This window comes from Lithobates pipiens, unplaced genomic scaffold (assembly GCF_037356315.1).
Source record: "Lithobates pipiens isolate NorthernLeopardFrog02 unplaced genomic scaffold, aLitPip1_a1.2 Scaffold_27, whole genome shotgun sequence".
NCBI classification, from domain to species: Eukaryota; Metazoa; Chordata; class Amphibia; order Anura; family Ranidae; genus Lithobates; species Lithobates pipiens.
This window is the reverse complement of record NW_027507788.1, coordinates 123997063-124014777: the sequence shown is the minus strand read 5'-3', so window position 1 is coordinate 124014777 and position 17715 is coordinate 123997063. Positions and strand designations below refer to the sequence as shown.

The following is a 17715-nucleotide window of genomic DNA, read 5'->3' as shown; positions in this document are numbered from 1 at the left end:
TCTTATAAGGACTGGTAACTTGGTATAGGGTGCTACGGTACATAGGCCTGAGTGCAGTACAGTCTGCTGTTCTGTAAGGACCGCTATCGGTCCACAATACATAGGGTTGCCGTGCACTACTGCTGACCGCTGCCCTATACTGCAGCAGTCCTTCATTGGTATAGGGACTGACGTACAGTCTGCTAATCACTAACACACAACCTGCTTGGTCCACAAAAGTTCTTATAAGGACTGGTAACTTGGTATAGGGTGCTACGGTACATAGGCCTGAGTGCGTTACAGTCTGCTGTTCTGTAAGGACCGCTATCGGTCCACAATACATAGGGTTGCCGTGCACTACTGCTGACCGCTGCCCTATACTGCAGCAGTCCTTCAGCGGTATAGGGACTGACGTACAGTCTGCTAAACACTAATACACAACCTGCTTGGTCCACAAAAGTTTTTATAAGGACTGGTAACTTGGTATAGGGTGCTACGGTACATAGGCCTGAGTGCAGTACAGTCTGCTGTTCTGTAAGGACCGCTATCGGTCCACAATACATAGGGTTGCCGTGCACTACTGCTGACCGCTGCCCTATACTGCAGCAGTCCTTCATTGGTATAGGGACTGACGTACAGTCTGCTAATCACTAACACACAACCTGCTTGGTCCACAAAAGTTCTTATAAGGACTGGTAACTTGGTATAGGGTGCTACGGTACATAGGCCTGAGTGCGTTACAGTCTGCTGTTCTGTAAGGACCGCTATCGGTCCACAATACATAGGGTTGCCGTGCACTACTGCTGACCGCTGCCCTATACTGCAGCAGTCCTTCAGCGGTATAGGGACTGACGTACAGTCTGCTAAACACTAATACACAACCTGCTTGGTCCACAAAAGTTTTTATAAGGACTGGTAACTTGGTATAGGGTGCTACGGTACATAGGCCTGAGTGCGTTACAGTCTGCTGTTCTGTAAGGACCGCTATCGGTCCACAATACATAGGGTTGCCGTGCACTACTGCTGACCGCTGCCCTATACTGCAGCAGTCCTTCATTGGTATAGGGACTGACGTACAGTCTGCTGGTATAGGGACTGACGTACAGTCTGCTAATCACTAACACACAACCTGCTTGGTCCACAAAAGTTCTTATAAGGACTGGTAACTTGGTATAGGGTGCTACGGTACATAGGCCTGAGTGCGTTACAGTCTGCTGTTCTGTAAGGACCGCTATCGGTCCACAATACATAGGGTTGCCGTGCACTACTGCTGACCGCTGCCCTATACTGCAGCAGTCCTTCAGCGGTATAGGGACTGACGTACAGTCTGCTAAACACTAATACACAACCTGCTTGGTCCACAAAAGTTTTTATAAGGACTGGTAACTTGGTATAGGGTGCTACGGTACATAGGCCTGAGTGCAGTACAGTCTGCTGTTCTGTAAGGACCGCTATCGGTCCACAATACATAGGGTTGCCGTGCACTACTGCTGACCGCTGCCCTATACTGCAGCAGTCCTTCATTGGTATAGGGACTGACGTACAGTCTGCTAATCACTAACACACAACCTGCTTGGTCCACAAAAGTTCTTATAAGGACTGGTAACTTGGTATAGGGTGCTACGGTACATAGGCCTGAGTGCGTTACAGTCTGCTGTTCTGTAAGGACCGCTATCGGTCCACAATACATAGGGTTGCCGTGCACTACTGCTGACCGCTGCCCTATACTGCAGCAGTCCTTCAGCGGTATAGGGACTGACGTACAGTCTGCTAAACACTAATACACAACCTGCTTGGTCCACAAAAGTTTTTATAAGGACTGGTAACTTGGTATAGGGTGCTACGGTACATAGGCCTGAGTGCGTTACAGTCTGCTGTTCTGTAAGGACCGCTATCGGTCCACAATACATAGGGTTGCCGTGCACTACTGCTGACCGCTGCCCTATACTGCAGCAGTCCTTCAGCGGTATAGGGACTGACGTACAGTCTGCTAAACACTAATACACAACCTGCTTGGTCCACAAAAGTTCTTATAAGGACTGGTAACTTGGTATAGGGTGCTACGGTACATAGGCTTGAGTGCGGTACAGTCTGCTGTTCTGTAAGGACCGCTATCGGTCCACAATACATAGGGTTGCCGTGCACTACTGCTGACCGCTGCCCTATACTGCAGCAGTCCTTCATTGGTATAGGGACTGACGTACAGTCTGCTAATCACTAACACACAACCTGCTTGGTCCACAAAAGTTCTTATAAGGACTGGTAACTTGGTATAGGGTGCTACGGTACATAGGCTTGAGTGCGGTACAGTCTGCTGTTCTGTAAGGACCGCTATAGGTCCACAATAGATAGGGTTGACGTGCACCACTGCTGACCGCTCACCTATACTGCAGCAGTCCTTCAGCGGTATAGGGACTAAGAGTTTTGTCACAGGGTCATTTAAAAAATGACATGCAGAGGAAGAGGCAGGCCCTTCCGCAGGGGTGGTAGGGGTAGGGCAGGAGCAACAGGCTTGAGCCAAAGTGGGAAGTTGCAGAAGGTGCGTTCAATTACTTTAAAGGATGCACCAGACTTGGTTGAGTGGCTCGCTCAGCCTTACTCTTCTGCACCCTCCTCATCCTCTCGATCTGCACCCTCTTCTTCACTCTCTGCTATGTGCACCCCCAAAGACACTACCACCAACAACACGACCACCACCACCACCACCACATACCTTCCGCTTGAGTCACTGGAATTATTTTCCGATCCATATCAAGAGGACATTTCTGATGCGCAGCCACTCTTGGTATTGGATCAGGAAGAGGAGGTAGCAACAAGCGCTACTCAGCAGTCTGACGCCAGTACCCAGATCAGCCCAAGGAGGAGGTTGGTCCCCGGTGTTGCTGCCTACTCTACTTATAGCGGTGGGGAAGGTGACGTTGATGATGACGTGTCTAGTGATGTCACGTGGGTGCCCACAAGAGAGGAAGAGGAGGGGAGTTCAGAGGGAGATATGGACCAGCAGATAGGGAGGAGAAGCAGCAATGACTTACATTGCACAGCAGGGACAAAGCAGACTGCAAATGTATCAGGAGCGAGTCATCGACCATGTACGGTCACATCTGGCGCTCCCAGGACACCGGCACATGGCTCCGCAGTGTGGGCTTTTTTTAACGTGTCCGCTGCTGACAATAGCGTTGCCATCTGCAATCTTTGCAGTCAACGCGTTAGTCGCGGTAAGCCCAATACTCACCTAGGGACGACCGCCTTAAGAAGGCACATGAGCAGCCATCACCGAGCCCAGTGGGAGCAACGGAACACACAAAGCCACACTGCAGGCTCTCACCGTCCAGCCTCGTCTTCTACTTCTCCTTCTCCTCTCTCCTCACAATTGTCCTCCACTCCACCTTCCATCACGCCAAGCTCACATTTTTCTGCAAAAAGGCAGGCTTCCGTGGGCCTAATGTTTGAGCGTAAAAAAATGATGACGCCGGATAACCCTCTTGCCCAACGGTTGGCGGCTGGCTTGTCAGAACTCATAGCCCGCCAACTACTGCCATATAAACTGGTGGACTCGGAGGCCTTTCGCAAATTTGTGGCCATTGGAACACCACAATGGAAGGTCCCAGGAAGGAAGTATTTCTCAGAGAAGGGCATCCCAGAGCTATATGGCCATGTTCAGCGGCAAGTGAATGTATCTCTGGCACACAGTGTCGGTGCCAAGATACATCTGACCACAGACACGTGGTCTAGCAAACACGGGCAGGGAAGGTATATCAGTTTTACTGCCCACTGGGTGAACCTTCTGACGGCCGTCAAGCATGTAACCCGTGGCACCCGTGTAGATTTGGTTTTACCGCCACGGATTGCATGCAGGCCTGACTCTTCTTCTCCTCCTCCTACTCCATCCTCCTCCCTCTCCTCCTCAGCTGCCTCCTCCTTTTCCGCTGCTAGCGTCTCTTCCACTGCACCGCCCAAGCTCCCCAGAACCTATTCCACATGCCAGGTGAGACGTTGCCATGCCGTGCTGCGTCTGTTGTGCCTGGAAGCAAAGAGCCACACTGGCCCGGCACTCCTTTCAGCTTTGCGTTCACAGGCAGATGAGTGGCTAACACCGCTCAATTTGACAGTTGGTAAAGTGGTGTGTGACAACGGTGCCAATCTGCTTAGCGCATTGAAACAGGGCAAAATCACGCACGTGCCGTGCATGGCACACGTCTTAAACTTGGTCGTGCAGCGATTCCTTGTCAAATACCCTGGGGTCCAGGACATCTTGCGGCAGGCAAGGAAAATCTCGGCCCATTTCAGAAGATCTTACACGGCCATGGCTCGCCTTGCTGACATTCAGCGGCGACACCATCTGCCGGTCAGACGTCTTATTTGCGATTGCCCGACGCGATGGAACTCAACCTTCTATATGCTTGATAGGCTGCTCCAGCAGAAACGTGCAGTTAACGTCTACCTGTATGAACTCTGCGAAAGAAACGGTTCTGGGGAGCTGGGTTTTTTTTCACCGCGCCAGTGGCTGCTCATGCGCGACACATGCAGACTTCTGCGGCCATTTGAGGAGATCACCAAACTGGTCAGTCGCAGCCATGGCGCCATCAGTGACATGGTACCTTATGCCTTCTTTCTGGAGCGTGCATTGCGTCGTGTCATTGATCAGGCTGTGGAGGAGCAGGAGCGGGAAGATGAGGAAGTCGCAATGCTGGATGAATTCCCAGGGGGGGCTACTCTATCTGAGACAAGTCAACAACAGGAGTCTGATGAGGAGTCAGAGGAGGATGGTGCCGGGGCGGATGAGCAGGAGCAAGAAGAGCATGCTTTAAACCTTTCTGGGATCCCTGTTGTGCGAGGATGGGGAGAGGAGAATGAAGAGGACGACATTATCCTGGATGATGAGCAGGAGCCAGGCCACCACACCGCTTCCACTTTAGTGCAAATGGGGGCCTTCATGCTCCAGTGTTTTAATAGGGACCCCCGTATAAAAAGCATGAGGGTCAAGGACCAGTACTGGGTGGCAACGTACTTAGACCCCCGGTACAAACACAAAATGGCGGAAATGTTACCGCCGTCGCAGAGGGCTGTCAGAATGCAGCACTTCCAGGCCTTGCTTCGAGAAATGCTGCATTCTGCTTTTGCGTGCGCTGGCAGAGGAGCAATTCCCACTCCCAGAGAAGGATTTGCGGGTACCAATCCAACAGCGCCTGCAAGAAGAGGCCGGTTTGAAGATGTGTTGGTGACTTCGGATATGAGGTCATTCTTTCAGCCGACCCATCGACAGGTGTCATCCGGATCCAGCATCAGGGAACGCCTAGACCGTCAGGTGTCCGACTACATTGGGTTAACGGCCGATGTGGACGCTCTGAGGAGTGATGAACCCCTAGACTACTGGGTGGGCAGGCTTGACCTCTGGCCAGAGCTTGCCCAATTTGCAATCGAACTGTTGGCTTGCCCCTCATCCAGTGTCCTGTCCGAAAGGACGTTCAGCGCAGCAGGGGGGATTGTGACCGATAAGCGTACTCGCCTAGCTCACCACAGTGTTAACTACCTCACATTTCTAAAAATGAATGAGGCATGGATCTCGGAGGAATTCAACACATGTGATCAGTAGACCATGTATATGTCTATAAACAATTTTTGGAATCAAGCACACAGACCTTCTTAATTCATTTGGCTCACTTCCCTGACCCAAAAAAGCACACCGTACTATATGCCCCTACCCTCCTCTTTGAAGAGGTTGAGCGGTGTCATATTTCTACTGGGGCTGCTTATTATGAGGGGTTCCCACCATCCCTGTGCTGTGCTGACTTCCTCCTGGGTGTTCTTATTATGAGGGGATCACACCATCCCTGTGCTGTGCTGACTTCCTCCTGGGGGTTCTTATTATGAGGGGATCACACCATCCCTGTGCTGTGCTGACTTCCTCCTGGGGCTGCTTACGGTGCTGCTGTCAGCGCTGTATGTCACGGAGCTGCTGTCAGCGCTGTATGTCACGGAGCTGCTGTCAGCGCTGTATGTCACGGAGCTGCTGTCAGCGCTGTATGTCACGGAGCTGCTGTCAGCGCTGTATGTCACGGAGCTGCTGTCAGCGCTGTATGTCACGGAGCTGCTGTCAGCGCTGTATGTCACGGAGCTGCTGTCAGCGCTGTATGTCACGGAGCTGCTGTCAGCGCTGTATGTCACGGAGCTGCTGTCAGCGCTGTATGTCACGGAGCTGCTGTCAGCGCTGTATGTCACGGAGCTGCTGTCAGCGCTGTATGTCACGGTGCTGCTGTCAGCGCTGTATGTCACGGAGCTGCTGTCAGCGCTGTATGTCACGGAGCTGCTGTCAGTGCTGTATGTCACGGAGCTGCTGTCAGCGCTGTATGTCACGGAGCTGCTGTCAGCGCTGTATGTCACGGAGCTGCTGTCAGCGCTGTATGTCACGGAGCTGCTGTCAGCGCTGTATGTCACGGTGCTGATGTCAGTGCTCTGTATTACGGTGCTGCTGTCAGTGCTCTGTATCTCCTGCACCCTCTTGTTTGCCTACCCTGGTCCCTGACCTTCCCTCTCCTCCATTGCCTTCATTAGCTCCATAGTCCTGAATTGTCAGAACAATTTCCCAAATAAAAAAAAAATGCTTGTAGTTATCGATCCCAAATTCACCTCATACATGTATTATGCTATTGTCCAGGTGGTGGGACTACGTGCTACCCCCTAATAATTACCCCGTGGCCGCAAATTCGACCTAAAGGTTTGCGAAATTCGCCTCCCATTGAAGTCAATGGAGCCCGCGGCGAACGGTCGTTTTCGCGAACGTTTGTGCCCGTTCGCGTTTCGCGTTCGCGAAACGTCCCGTCGGAAGTTCGTCCATCACTATTCCTGTAGGTAAAAGTTAAAAATGTGGGTATACAACCACTTTAACCACTTGCCCAATGGATACTTAAACCCCCTTCCTAACCAGACCAGTTTTGAGCTTTCAGTGCTCTCACACTTTGGATTTGTGGCCTTTTTTTTCACACAAATAGAACTTTCTTTTGGTGGTATTTGATCACCATTGGGATTTTTATTTTTTGCGCTATAAATGAAAAAAGACCAAAAGTTTTGTAAAAAAAAAACAAAATGCATTTTTCTTCGTTTTGGTTATAACATTTTGCAAATTAGTAATTTTTCTTCATACATTTTGGGCAAAATGTATACTGCTACATATCTTTAGTAAAAATAACTAAGATAAGTGTATAATGTTTTGTCTTTGTGAAAGTTATAGCGTCTACAAACTATGGTGCCAATCTCTGAAAATTGATCACATCTGATCACACGTGATTTACTGTCAGCCTATCTCAATTCTTACAAGCCAGGAAAGTACAAATGCCCCCAAATGACCCCTTTTTGGAAAGTAGACATGCCAAGGTATTTAGTAAAAGGCATGGTGAGTTTATTCAATTTGTATTTTTTTCCCACAATTCTTTGCAAAAGAAAAGATTTTTTTATCAACCAAATTGTCATAAGTTATTTCTCACACACAGCATATGCATACCAAAAATTACACCCCAAAATATACTCTGCTACTCCTCCTGAGTTTGGTGATACCTCATGTGTGAGACTTTTTCACAGCCTGGTCACATACAGAGGCCCAACATGCAGGGAGCACCATCAGGTGTTCTAGGGACATAAATTAGACATTTAATTTATTGACTACCTCTAATGCCTTGTACACACAATCGGACATTCCGACAACAAAATCCCATGTTTTTTTTCCGACGATGTTGGCTCAAACTTATCTTGCATACACATGGTCACACAAAGTTGGTCGGAAATTCCAAACGTCAAGAACATGGTGACATACAACACATACGACAAGCCGAGAAAAATGAAAAAATTAAGTTCAATAGCCAGTGCTGCTCTTCTGCTTGATTCAAAGCATGCGTGGCACTTTGTGCATCGGAATTGTGTACATACGATCAGAATTTGCGTGAACGGACTTTGTTGTCGGAAAATTTGAGAACCAGATCTCAAATTTTGTGTGACGGAAATTCCGATGAAAACTGTCCGATTGAGCCTACACACGGTCGGAATTTCCAACAAAAGGCTCCCATCGAACAAATCCAACCGTGTGTACGAGGCATTACACTTTTGAAGGCCCTGGAGAACCAGGACAATGGAAACGCACAAAGAATGACCCCATTTTGTAAAGCAAACACCCCAATGTTTTTTACACAAAGTTGTTCATTTATAAGATATTTCTACACATAGCATGTACATAGTGAAAATTACACTTCGAAATATATTCTGCTACTCCACCTGAGTATGGCAATATCACATGTGTGAGATGTTTACACAGCCTGGCCACACACAGAGGCCCAACATGCAGGGAGCACCATCAGGTGTTCTAGGAGCATAAATTACACATCTAATTTGACTACCTATTACACTTTTGTGAGACACTGATGGGCACTGTAGTGGCATGGTTGTGGCACGGAAGAGAACTGATGTGGCATGGATGAGTACTGATGTGACACGGATGAGCACTGATGTGGTATGGATGTGGCAAGGATTAGCACTGATGTGGCATGGATGAGCACTGATGTGGCATGGATGAGACACGGATGAGGCATGGGTGAGCACACATGTGGCATGGATGAGCCATGGATGAGCCATGGATGGGCACAGATGAGCCATAGATGGCCATGGATGAGCCAAAGATGGGCACGGATGAGCCATGGATGGGCACAGAAGGGGATGGAAGAGCATCGCTGGGCATGGATGAGCACGGTTGGGCATGGATGAGAATGGATGGGGATGGATGATCATGGCTTGCATGGATGAACATGGATGGGCATGGCTGAGCATGGATGAGCATGGCTGAGCATGGAAATGTCTGGATGAGCATGTTGGGCATGGATGAGCAAGGCTGGGCATGGATGGGTATAGCTGAGCATGGATGGGCGTGGCTGGGCATTGATGAGCATGGCTGAGCATGGGTGAGCATGAATGAGCATTGATGAGCATGGCTGGGCTTGGATGAGCATGGGTGGGCATGGATGAGCAGGGCTGCGCATGGATGAGAATGTATGAGCATGGCTGGGAATGGATGAGCATGGCTGGGAATGGATGGAGAATGGATGGGCATGGCTGGGCATAGCTGTGCATGACTGGGCATGGATGAGCATGGGTGGGCATGGATGAGCATGGCTGAGCATGGATGAGCAGAGCTGGGCATGGATGAGAATGGACGAGCATGGCTGGGAATGGACGAGCATGGCTGGGAATGGACGAGCATGGCTGGGAATGGATGAGCATGGCTGGGAATGGATGAACATGGCTGGGAATGGATGGAGAATGGATGGGCATGGCTGGGCATAGCTGTGCATGACTGGGCATGGATGAGCATGGCTGGGTATGGATGGAGCATGGGTGACCATGGCTGGGCATTAATTTGCATGGCTAGGCATGGGTGGGCATGGCTTGGCATGGCTGGGCATGGCTGAGCATGAATGAGCATGGATGAGCATGGAGGAGCATGGCTAGGCATGGATGAGCATGGCTGGACATGGCTGGACATGGATGAACATGGCTGGGCATAGCTGGACATGAATTAGCATGGCTGGGCAGATTACATTACAGATTCTAGATTACATTATAAGAAAGAATTTGACGTGTCACTGGAAGGACTCTACTTGGAGCTGACTTCAAAACCACACCACAAAAGGATCTGGTCCTGAGAGGTCCCATCTCACTCACTGGGCTCTGTCCAGGTGATCCTGGAAGGAGGTAACTTCCTGGGGACTTGTGAATAGTGACCTTGAATTGATTGCTGTGACTTGGTAGTGTGCTTAAAGCCGCATAGGGTAAGGAGGGACTCTACTGGGGGCACCTGATGGCATCTGGTGGCAGGCAACGTGGCTAGTGACGCGCTCATGGCTCCCACTGATTCTGCATTATGGTGAGTTGAATGATTTCATTTCATATTACAATGTAATAATAGAAATAATGCGCTTCAATCATCCTGACACCATAACAATCATGGTGCCGGGATGATTGAAGCGCTAACACCAGGTATTTGGAGTATCTTTATCTGCTGATTGTCAAACTCTGGAAAACACATATTGCTATTGTGGTGTAGGATCTGGGGGGGCTGCTGTCCCTCCATCCCTCCACCCTCCTTTCCCTCTCCATCCCGCATTCATCTCAGACACTAACCACGCCCCATGTAAGCCACGTCCACCATTTTGCGTAAGCCACGCCCATATTTTCTCACCTTTTCCTATGTCACACCTAGAACTGCATGCCTGCCCAATAATTATAACACAACTACACCTACTGCCCAAAAAGTGTCCCGAATTTTTTTTTTACAATGTTGGCAACTATGCTATACATTTTCTGGACTCTGGACTGAACTAATTTAAAGTACAATAATTAAATGTTATTCACTCAGGAGCAGCAGTAATATTAATAAATACATGTTATGGTATGTCCCCAAAGCCATTTGTTGATAGTCCAGATTCTAATGCTAATATTTTGTATGACTGGTGGCCTAGGGGAAACATACAGTTGGAAAACATCTACAGAAAAAATATTGTATTCTGCTATGTATACAGTAATTACCTGTACTGAAATGTATAGTGTTGATAATATCTTTCTTTTGCCTTTTTGTATGGGGTGCAGATGTCAGGAATGCTTAATGCACAGTGCAGAGGTCTGGAGTAGGTAACACATGGAGAGCAGAGGTCAGGAGTAAGTGATGCATAGTGCGCAATGGTCAGGAATAAGTGAAAGAGTGCAGGAGTCAGTACTAAGTGAACCCCAATGGGGGTTATTTACTAAAGGAAACCCACTTTGCACTGCAAGTGCACTTGGGAATAAAGTCGCTGTAGATCTGAGGGGGACATGCAAGGAAAATAAAAAACAGCATTTTAGCTTGCACATGATTGAATGATAAAATCAGCAGAGCTTCTACTCATTTCAGATCTACCACTTCGATTTAGAGTGACTGCACTTCCAAGTGCACTTGCAGTGCAAAGGGGATTTTTCTTTAGTAAATAACCCCCATAGTGTACAGAGGTCACAAGCAAGTGATATGCAGAGGGTAGAGGTGAGGAGTAAGTGACTTACAGAGAGCAGAGATCAAGAGTAAGTAATGCACAGAGAGCATAGGTCAGGATAAAGTAATGTATAGAGTGCAGGGGGAAGGAATAATAGGTGCTCAGAATTCAAAAGTAAGGGGTAAGTGATGCACAGGGAGCAGGTCTTAAGAATAAGTGAGGCACACAGTTCAGAGATAAGGGTTAAAAGACGTACAGAGTGCAGAGTTCAAGAGTAGGTATCACATGGAGAACAGATGTCAGGAATAATTATGTCAGATGTGCAGGTGCCTCAGTCACCTCAAAATGACAATACATACATATTAGCTTGTATGTGCAATTGTCTATACAGATCAGCAGTGCCATACAGGGGTAGCCAAGGCACCAGCATAGTGTAATGTTTACACTTTCTTTGTGGCCAGTATGTGCCAAGGACATTTGTTTTCTAGGAAAAGACCCCTGAAAATGTGGAAAATGGGGACAAATGGCAACCTTATGCCAGAGGTGCTTGAACTGCAACAGCAACTGTTTTTATTTAAACCATGGGAATAATTGAATATTCCCTTAATTATACTTTGTTTCAACATCAAAGAAATATAGGAAGTTATTATCCTCAATGCTATCATTAGTATTTACCACATGCAGTTTTCAGAATTAAATATTTTCACAATGGTGATCCAATTACACGTAGCTATGAGACCAAATATGTTCATTTGACAAAGGTTTTGAACAAGGGTTATGAACTTTATTTTAGACATGTGACTCTAATTTTCAACTATCATTGAAACCAGCTAAAAAAAAATTGCTTTAAAATAAAATAAAATAAAAAAAAGAGTATGTAAATCTGTTGTTATGTGTTAGCTTTGTAGCTTGAGCCTAATTTGTCATCATGAGTAGGGGTGAGCTAAGGCTCCAGCCAAGCTGAGTCTGGGGATGTTAGTGACATCATTGACCTAATACAGGCAGATGGCCATGTTTGGACAATGTAAGTGATCAAATATGGTCATGTGGGCATATTAGGTCAATGGTGTCATCAGCATCCCTGCACCTTTGTTACATGCTTCTGCAGGACACAGCTGATTGGAATGGCAGCATGTTGTTACTTGGGAGTTTCCAGTGGGTTCGGGCCAAACCTTAGCTCATTAACAATCATGATTTTAGTCAGGACTTGAAAAGATCCCTGGCTGCAGTCTGATCTTGAAGTGTTTTTATAACAGGCTCCTAGTCAGGCTTATAACTACGGTTCTCAAGTATCAAAGTGTGTTTCATAATAGTCTGTATAACTTAACAAAATCTGATTCAAAATGTCACTGAAAAAAATATAGTTGCCAATAGTTTGAATCTGGTCGGATAGGAAAGACAATTTTTTAGGAAAGATACTTTAAAAAATAAGATAATCAAATCTATAGATATGTAAAACAACACTACATCCTTATTACATACTGTATATCAAAAAAAGACCCCAAAGGTAGGGCACTGTGAACTTTAATTGGTTCATAAAGACAAACAATTTAAAGTTATTTTTACAATCTTTATTCACATACGATACAGGCACTACACATTTATTGTAACTAAGCAGGTACTTACTAAATAGGTATAGATCTTGATATGCTACATATAATGTATATAGATCTATACATTTATGAGTTTAATCTCCTGTCCCCTAACTTCCCCCTAGCTGGTCTCATTTGAGGCCCCTACTTTTGACAAATCAGGGGTTCCAGGAAGGGATGCATTTTCCTGGTTGGCATCTTAGTAGAGTAAAAGCATGACTCCAGGGAGTAAATAAGCACAATGCATTGTAATGTTTGGTGTATTTGTATGTACACTTGCATACATTCTTTGTATGCGTACATATGTACTGAAGCATAGTTGCCAACTGTCCCGAATTTCCTGGGACATTCCCAGGATTAGGACATTTGTCCCAAATTAATTTTGTCCCGGGAAATTCGGTTTGTCCCGGGAAATTCAAATTTCCAGTTTTTCGCCGCCGGCCGCTAGAGGTCCGCGGCTGGCTGAGACAATGTCTCCGCCAGCCGCCATTTTTAAGAAGACCAGAAGCTGGTCTTCAATAGAGAACCTGTGGTGCGGCCCACCCCCGCTGCCAGTGTGTGTGTGTGTGAAGAGCAGTGGGCGCCACAGTTCAAAGTCAGTGCGGCAACGACGGCTGCCACTTGGAGGACAGGAGATCATATGTTCTGTCGGGGGCCAGTCCGTGCAGTGAGTATGTTGAGGCCAGTCTGTGTAGTATGTTGGGGCCAGTCTGTGTAGTATGTGGGGGCCAGTCTGTGTAGTATGTGGGAGCCAGTCTGTGTAGTATGTGGGGGCCAGTCTGTGGATGTGGGGGCCAGTCTGTGGGGGCTAGTCTGGATGTGGGGGCCAGTCTGTGGGGGCTAGTCTGGATGTGGGGGCCAGTCTGTGGGGGCCAGTCTGTGGGGGCCAGTGGGGGCCAGTCTGTGGAGATGTGGGGGCCAGTCTGTGGAGATGTGGGGGCAACAGGTAGCTGATCTGAAGTGACACTTTGAAGAAATAAATGTGAAATTTCAGGAGGCCTCCGGACGTATGGCTGCACGCATTGGTGGAGCCCGTGCCTCTCAGGAAGTTGAGAGCCCTAGCCCAGTGCAGAAGATGCACACTTTGGGCCCTTTGCAAGAAATAACCATTTGGAAAGATTTCCGCATAGATGGTCAAATAGGAGAAAAAGGACAGAAAGATAAACAGTCTCTCACACCAAGTAGAGTTGGGACTAGAGAAAGGATATTCAGACTCTGAAATTAAGGAGGCAGTAATTCAGGCTATCAGTCCCGGGTCTAGCGTCAGAGCTATGTTGGAAAGGAAAGCTGGAATGGCCCTGAACCAGTTGATGAGGGTTCTAAAGAGCTACTATGAGGAGGAAGATATTCCCGAGTTGTATTATAAACTGATGAACATTACGCAAGGCGATAACGAGATCTCCCAAAAACGTTCTATTCCGGGCTATTGAACTCAAGGATCACCTGTTGGCAGCCACGCAAGAGGAGGCACTCGGAGATCACTTTGGGGCTGAACTCATAAAACGGAAATTCCGGAGATCAGTGACCACAGGGTTAAAGAGTGACCATGTCAAGGTAGCTCGGAGAACCCCTCCACACCAGATGAAGTCCTTATAGAGAAGGTGAACGAAGCAGAGAAAGTAGAGCTTGAGAGAGACCAGAAACAGAGGAAACTCCATCCCCCTAGCCCTTCCTGTGTTGAGGTACGACAAGTGGATGCTCCCTCGGATGTCTGGGAGCCCAGTGTACTGGCAGCAAAGGCTGAACAAGGATCATGGCTTTCGCCCAATCATCACCTTTCCGCAAGTCAGACCGGATGGGAGAAGTTGCTCCAGACCCAGAGAGAGATTCTGGAAATGATGACAATACTGATGACTTAAATGGCAAGTCCTCATTTGGAGAAAGTACTATCAAAAGACACCCCAGAGACCTTCGACCTCCCTACCAGACCCACACCTAGAACCTGCTTTAAATGTGGAGGGATAGGACATTTCAGGCGAATGTGCCTGAGCCGAGCGGGAGAAAGTCCAAACAGCCAGCAGAAAACTTCAGAGGGCCCCAGTGAAGGAGTCAATTGGGTGCCTGGCTATTGGAAAACCTCTCATACGGACTCCAACACCCTCCACCTCTAAAAGACCCCCAAAGCCAAAGGCGAAGATACGGGCCACCAAACCGGCCAAAGGAACTACATCCAGTGGGATCCCTCCCAATCTAGTGGGACCGTTGCCAATTGTCCCACCAGGTGGAGCCAGAGGATCCTGAGGGATCGATACAGGTACCCTATACTGTTTATATTATACTGTATTATTATTGCACCACAGCTGTGCCAAGGTGACAGAGTTATACAGAAAGGGGGTTTCTCAGAAGAGTGCAGGCCCAACTCAAATTAGCAGCTCCTTCGGGGGTCAGTGCTACATAGACAATTACCCCTTGGAGCCCTCCTGAAAAAGCTGATTATCCCTATGAAATGCTTAAAGGTAATATCAAGGTGAATTAGGACCTCCTGTACATAGTTGGAGTCTACAAGGGAGTCCACCATATTGAATAAGGATTTTATTGTTCACCCATTTTATATGCATGTTTTTATCCATTAATCTTATGTGAATAAAGATTGTAAAATTTTCTTTAACCACTTAAGCCCCGGGCCAATTGTCAGCCTAAGGACCAGAGGTCTTTTTACAATTTCGCACTGCACTGCTTTAACTGGTAATTGCGCGGTCATGCAATGTTGTACCCAAACGAAATTTGCGTCCTTTTCTTCCCACAAATAGAGCTTTCTTTTGATGGTATTTTATTGCCTCTGCGATTTTTATTTTTTACGATATAAATGGAAAAAAATTTTGGGAAAAAAAAAGATATTTTCTACTTTTTGTTATAAAAAAAATCGAATAAACTCAATTTTAGTCATACATTTAGGCCAAAATGCATTCAGCCACATGTCTTTAGTAAAAAAAAATGTCAATAAGCGTATATTTATTGGTTTGCGCAAAAGTTATAGCGTCTACAAACTAGAGTACATTCTTAGAGTACAAACTAGAGTACATTTACACAGCTTTTAATTTATGACTGCCTATCTCATTTCTTGAGGTGCTAAAATAGTAGGGCAGTACAAACCCCCACAAATGACCCCATTTTGGAAAGTAGACACCCCAAGGAAATTGCTGAGAGGCATGTTGAGCCCATTGAATATTTTTTTTGCGATTGAATAATGACAAAAAAAAAATTACAAAAAGTTTGCACTAAATTATATATTGCTCACACATGCCATAGTTATAAGTGGAATTGCACCTCAAAATATATTCTTCTCCTGAGTACGGGGATACCACATGTGTTGGACTTTTTGGGAGTCTAGCCACGTACGGCCCCCCGAAAACCAATCACTGCCTTCAGGATTTCTAAGGGTGCAAATTTTTGATTTCACTCCTCACTACCTATCACAGTTTCGAAAGGCCATAAAATGCCAAAATAACACAACACCCCCCCCCCCCCCCCCAAAATGACCCCATTTTGTAAAGTAGACACCCCAAGCTATTTACTGAGAGGCATGTTGAGTCCATGGAATATTTTATGTTTTGCCACAAGTTGCGGGAATATTACAAACTTTTTTTTTTTTGCACAAAGTTGTCACTAAATGATATATTGCTCACACATGCTATGGGCATGTGTGAAATTATACCCCAAAGTACATTCTGCTGCTTCTCCTGAGTATGGGGATACCACATGGGGGGGACTTTTTGGGAGCCTAGCTGTGTTTTGTAAGTGACAGTGATCGATCGATACTGCACTTGGGTGGGCTGGGCGGAGGGGCAAAATGCAGGTGCTAGCAGGTATCTGGGCTGATCCCACTAACAATGCATTTTTTTGGAACCCTAAACTGCTGGGGATGCTAGTATAGATCTGATCAGATCAGATATTGATCTGTTCAGATACTATACCACTATGGGAGGTGTATGCTTTGCGCGTGGGTGTTAGCGGTACCGGCACTAACCTAGCGCTGCCTGGGGCAACGCAAACCCTGTCTGACCCTAAAACCTAATTGATATCACCGCCGGGTGATCAGGGGGTTAACCCTTTATTGGATAATAAATGGTGGGTGTCCTGATGCTATAAAAAGCAAACTAACTAACCAGCATCACCCGTAACACTTATACGATGATCACTGGTGAAAGGGTTAACTAGGGGCAATCAGGTGGTCAAAACCTTTATTAGGTAGTATATGGGGGTCCCTGATGCTATAGAAAAACCTGACGGGGAACCTAAATAACAAAATAACTAACTGGCTAACCAGCATCACCAGTGACACTTATACAGTGATCACTGGTGAAAGGGTTAACTCTAGGGGCAATCAGGGGGTTAAAACCTTTATTAGGTTGTATATGGGGGTCCCTGACGCTATAAAAACCTGGCGGTGAACCTAAAAAATAATTAGCTACCTAGCGGCACCAGTGACACTAATGCAGCGATCAGAAAAATGATCACTTAGTGACACTGGCAAAAGGGGGTGAAAGGGTTACCTGGGGGGCAATCAGGGGGTTAAACCTTTATGGGGGGGTAGGGGGCTACCCTGGACCTAACACTTAGTGTTGGTGCACTTACTAGGATGTCTTCTCTCCTCGCCGGCCGGTCAAAAAGACCGCCCCGAGGAGAGTGACATCACTTCCTCCTGCCTGTGTTTACACTACACAGGCAGGGGAAGCTGCTCATTCGCCAGGAGCGATCGAGAGGGGATGGCCAGAAACCAACGGCCATCCCCTCATCCCGGATCGCTCCTGAAGCAAAACGGACCACCGCAGCCAGTGGGAGGGGGTCCGATCTGACCCCCCACCCGCTGGAAGGCGAGCACGTACGGGTACGTGCTTGTGCCTGTCATTGCCATTGTGCCGACATATAATTACATGCGGCAGTCCTAAAGTGGTTCAATTGTTTGTCCATATGCACCAATTAAAGTCCACAGTGCCCTCTCTTTATTTTGTTTTTTTATATATATGCCTAAAAAAATAAAAAATAAAAAAAATCGGAAATAATCATACCGCCAGGGAGGTTAAAGGAAAATTAACTCCAAAAAAGGTTAATTATATCCACGAGTGCTTTTTTTTTTACCACTACTGTTTCTTTATATTGGCTTTTAAAATGTACAAATGCAGCAATTTAGAAATCAGATT

The 17715-nt window shown here is 46.9% G+C and overlaps 1 protein-coding gene across 1 annotated transcript in view; it reads right to left on the bottom strand.

The window, feature by feature from the left end:
- Nucleotides 1-17715, bottom strand: part of LOC143934106 (beta-2-glycoprotein 1-like) — a 151352-nt gene that overhangs the window by 65566 nt on the left and 68071 nt on the right. The window lies entirely within an intron of this gene.